This window comes from Mustelus asterias, chromosome 5, assembly GCF_964213995.1.
Source record: "Mustelus asterias chromosome 5, sMusAst1.hap1.1, whole genome shotgun sequence".
Taxonomy (NCBI): domain Eukaryota; kingdom Metazoa; phylum Chordata; class Chondrichthyes; order Carcharhiniformes; family Triakidae; genus Mustelus; species Mustelus asterias.
The window spans coordinates 145,790,398-145,795,865 of record NC_135805.1 but is presented as its reverse complement, the minus strand read 5'-3'; positions in this window follow the sequence as shown (position 1 = coordinate 145,795,865).

Genomic DNA, 5,468 nt, shown 5'->3' with positions numbered 1-5,468 from the left:
TTACCCATTGTGTAAAGGGTATAAAAATGAACCACTCCCGACATACTAGTGAGAAAAGGTGTTCTACGAACTTGTGCCTTACCTCCCGGAGCTCCGTTTAATAAATCGTATTTTCTGAATCTCGAAGTCTGACTACTAGTGGATTTTCCCCACAACACTGGTGGTGAGTATCAGTCAGGGAAGTATTCAAACCAGGGGAGATAAAACCAGGGGAGCGAACAAACCAGGAAACTGCATGAACCGGGGGAGTGCGTAAACCAGGGCAGTGGGCAAACCAGAGGAGCGTGTAAACCAGGAAGTGTGCACAAACCAGGGGAGTGAGGAAACCAGGGGAGTGTGCAAGCTAGGGCAGTGTGCAAATCAGAGGAGTGTGTAAACCAAGGGAGTGCACAAACCAGGGGAGTGCGCAAAGTAGGGGAACATGTAAAGCAGGGGAGTGTGTCAGTCAGTAGAGTGTGTAATCAGGGGAGTGTGTAAACCAGGGTAGTATGCAAAGCAAGGGGAGTGTGCAAAACAGGAGAGTGTATAGACCAGAGGAATGATTATAGCAGGGGTGTGTCTAAACCTTGGGAATGTGTATATCAGGGGTGTGTTTATACCAGGGGAGTCTGTCAACCTAGGGGAGTTGCCTATTGAATTCAACTTAAAATTGGGAAAAGGTGAAAATAGTAAAGTCCTAGTTTTTGACGAGGTCTCACATAACAGACGAATGTGTAAAATTAAAGCACATGGGATTGCAGGTAATGTCTTGAAATAGGTAGAAAGCTGGTTAGCAGATAGGAAGCAAAGAGTTGGCATAAATGGGTCCTTTTCTGTTTAGAAGTCAGTGACTAGTAGCGTTCTGCAGGGATCTGTGCTAGGACTCCAACTGTTCACATTATATATTACAGATTTGGAAAAGGAAATTGAATGTATTATGTCCAAATTTGCAGATGATACAAAGTTGAGTGGGACAGTGAGCTGTGAGGATGACGCAGATGTGCTTCAATGTGATTTGCACAGGCCGACTGTGTGGGCATTGCATGGCAGATGCAGTATAATGTGGATAAATGTGAGGTTAGTCTGCTTGTTAGCAATAATAGGAAGACAGATTATTACTTGAATGGATGTAAATTGGGAGACGTGGATACTGAGCAAGACCTTGGTGTCCTTATGTATCAGTCATTGAAAGTAAGCACGCTGGTACAGTAGGCAGTAAAGAAGGCAAATGGTATGTTGGCCTTCATCGTATTATGATTTGAGTATATGGATAGGGATGGTTCGCTGCAATTGTATAGGGCATTGGTGAGGCCAAACCTGGAGTATTGTGTGCAGTTTTGCTGTCCTTATTTGAGAAAGGATGTCCTTGCTATCGAAGGAGTACAGTGACGGTTTACCAGGCTGATTTCTGGGATGGTAGATCTGTCATATGAGGAGACACTATGTCAGTTAGTATTATATTCACTGCAGTTTAGAAGAGTGAGATGGGATCTCATAGCAATTATAAAATGCTAACAGAGTTAGACAGGGTAAATTCAAAAAGAATATTCCCAATGGTGGAGGAGTCCAGAACCAGAGGTCATAATTTGAGGATAAGGAGTAAACATTTAAGATTTTCTTCACCCAGAAGGTGGCAAATGTGTGGAATTCACTACCACAGAAAGTAGTTGAGGCTAAAACGTCTGATTTCAAGAAGAAATTAGATATAGCTCTTAGGGCCAAAGGGATCAAGGGATATGGGGGTTACGGGGGGTGTGGCGGGGGGGGAATGGTGGTGGGAGTGTGTATATCAGGATATTGAACTTGATGATCACCCATGATCAAAACGAATGGCGGAGCAGGCTCGAAGGGCTGAATGGCCTCCTCCTGTTTCAGGTTTAGTATTTAATTGCACCAGAGAGGGTGCCGAGGAGATTCACCAGGATGTTACCTGAGCTGGAGTGTTTCTGCTTTGAAGAAAGTTTGATGATGCTGGGATTGTTTTCCTTGGAGAAGAGATGATAGATCAGAATGAACTCTTTCCCTTAGTGGAAGGGCCAATAATCTGGGAGCATAGATTTAAGGTAATAGGCAGGATCATTTAGATGAACAGTTGGAATGCCATAGCACACAAGGCTAAGGACCAAATGCTGGAATATGGGATCAGAATAGATAGGTACTGGATGGCCTATGCAGACACGATGGACGAAATGGAGTGTACGTGACTGCTTCCCGGGAAAAAATTCTCCAGGAAAAAATCTCACAGAAATTCTTCAGAGAACGGATCAATGTGCTGGATAATCCCTGTCTGAAGTTCAAACTGTAGATCAAGCTGGAGATCAACTTAACCCCGCCAAAGCAGTCAACCAGCTCCTCCTCCTCCCTGCTCTGAAATTTTCGAATGAAATTCTAAACAAAAGTGAAAAGACAGCGTGGAACAAAACATATAAACTGGAATGTCGTAGACAAGCTGGTTAGAAGCCAGGATTTATTGAATCCAGACTTATTAGTAAGATTCCTGCCTCAGTACTATCCTTTTTATAACGAGTCCAACTGTCTGCCCCCATTTCAATCCCAGCTCCCATTCCATTCCATTCCATTCCCAGAAAACTCCTCTCCCAGGCGAGTTGAGAATTTTACTGTTGAACAATAAGTCTGATCTAAACAGGCTCACTCCACCTTGGACACTTTCCAAGCGACGAGAGAAGTTGTATCTCACCGATCCTGTACTTGAGGCAGACACATGATTAATCCAAACTCCCGGAATGTGTAAAAGGATCCTGTCAATAATGTCAGAAATGTATGGTCCAAAACCTCTGGAATTATCTGGACTATTTCAATCAAATTCTTGGATAGATGCTCAATCGCCAACATTTTCCATCTGATTAAATTAATCTGGGATTGTTCTGATCAGACATCAACTCCTGCGATATCACAGCAAACACACCGATTCGGGGTGAGGATGTATTGGTGAGGTTGTGTTGGTAAAAAGCAAAAGCATTGCAGGGAATGATCAGTTTGAACTTCAGACAGGGATTATCCAGCAGCTTGAACCGTTCTCTGCCTTTTCAACACAGTCAAACTGCCTTTGCTCAAACTGCGAGCAAATCAAATGGGGGGACTGAGCAAACTGGAACAAAGGTAGAAAATGCTGGAAAATCTCAGCAGGTTTGACAGCATCTGTGGAGAGAGAAAAGAGCGAATGTTTGGAGCCTTCGTCTTCCTAACTCGAAACGTCGGCTCCATTCCCTCTCCACAGATGCTGTCAGACCTGCTGATATTTTGCAGCATTTTCTGTTGTGGTTTCAGATTGCAGCATCCGCTGTATTTTTGCCTTTATTATAACTCAGCAAATTGCATTTGTTCTTTGAAAGATTTTGGAGAGAAGCGCATGCGCGACGCTGCCCTGCTCGCAGCCTTGATGCCCTGACGCATGCGCGCTGCCCTCCCCTGGCCCCGCCTAATTCGTGGAGATGCCGGCGTTGGACTGGGGTCAGCACAGTAAAAGGTCTCACAACACCAGGTTAAAGTCCAACAGATTTATTTGGCAGCACTCGAAGAAGGGGCTTCGGGCTCCGAAAGCTAGTGCTGCCAAATAAACCTGTTGGACTTTAACCTGGTGTTGTGAGACTTCTTACTGTGTTCACCCATTTCCTCAATGAGCGGAAATCCTTTGTTTGAAATTGACTGAAATGGAAATGTCAGCGCCCAGGTCAGCGAGGAAGCAGCGTTCACATCCCAGCAGCACATCCATTGGTGAGTGTGGACACAGAGGAGCTCAGAGATCCTCACTGACTCGGGGGAAGTTCAGGGAGATTCGGGAGCTGTTTGTAAGAGGCAGAGCGGAGCAGGAAAACTGTTCCGGGATTGGAGTGAGCCGGGGGGAAGGGAGAGGCGTTCCTGGGACTGTGTGAGACACTGCTGAGGGAGCCAGAAGGTGAATAAGCTGCTAGTGAAAATGATCGGGCTTTTCTCTGCTCAAACCTGTGATGTATAATCCCGGTTCAGCTCCTGTTTCAGCTTGTTTGTTGGCATTGTCCAGTGAATGGTGGAAACAGGCGGGACAGTGAGGATGGGAACAATCCTTTAACTGAATCATAGAATTCTTACAGTCCAGAAAGAGGCCATTCAGACAATCGAGCCTGCACCAACAACAATTCCAACAAGGCCCTATCCCTGTAATCCCATCCATTTACTCTGCTAACCCCCCTAACACCAATGGGTGTTATAGCATGGTCAATGATAGATACGATAGTGACTTTTAACGGGCGTCTTGACAAATATATGAATCGGAAGGGAAGAGAGGGATATGGTCCTCAGAAGGGTAGGGTGTTCAGCTGTTCCTGTGCTGTAATTTTCTTTGTTCAATCGATTACCCCACAAATATTGGAACGTTGGGAGGGATCTGAACTGGAAATGTATTGGAGGCACCAGCTCAGAAGCTGGAAAGAAACCTGTTAGCAGCGGCTGTTGGTTTCAGTAAATGGTAAGTGAAATGGGAAATTGTAACCAGATCTGAGGAAGTCTCACTGTACCCCCGGGTAGTGACATCCTCTGAGCAGTACTGGTGTGGATAGATTCTAAATGTTGTCAAGTGTTATCAAAGCACCTAAAATGCCAGAAAGATTGAGGCTGTGTGTACGGTAGTGGAATCAGAAACATTTTTTAATGTTGGTTATGATCTGTAGAACACATTTTTCTTACTGATTATCAATTGAGAAATGTATTTGACTCTTTCATCAACATCGTCTGAGCTTGAGTTACAAGATATATGTTTTCTTCCTTTAGGTGAACAGATGAAGAAATCATTTCGAAGGTGCAGATTCATCACAGAAGAATACGTTTCTCTGTCTCATTCTAACTGCCAGTAGGTACAATGTTAATCCTTGTGTGCAGAGACACAGGCAGAACATCAATTCCACTGTTACAGAGAACATAAAGTTTCAGAATTTCATTGATCTCAAGTTCTAGGTAAACATGTTCCATCAAACAATCATACTCTAAAGGACAGGCAGAAACATTTTCCCCAATTCAATTCTGCTCAGTATCACTGAGGGCAAGTGAGTCTCTCTAAGTCCAAAGTCCCAAGAATTATCACAGTGTGAGAGCGTACAGAAGTGGCCCTTTGTCCCTTTGACTCTGGACCAACAAAACTAAACCTACACTAATTCCTCTTTCCAACCCTTAGCCATAACGTTGACTGTCGTAAAGAGTGCCTTTGGTACATTGGCCTTTATAAATCGGAGTATCGAGTATAAAAGTTGGAGTGTTATGGTAAGGTTATATAAGGCATTGGTGAGGCCGAATTTGGAGTATTGTGTACAGTTTTGGTCACCTAGTTACAGGAAGGATGTAAATAAGATTGAAAGAGTGCAGAGAAGGTTCACAAGGATGTTGCCGGGACTTGAGAAGCTGAGTTACAGAGAGAGATTGAATAGGTTGGGACTTTATTCCCTGGAGCGTAGAAGATTGAGGGGAGATTTGATAGAGGTGTATAAGATTTTGATGGG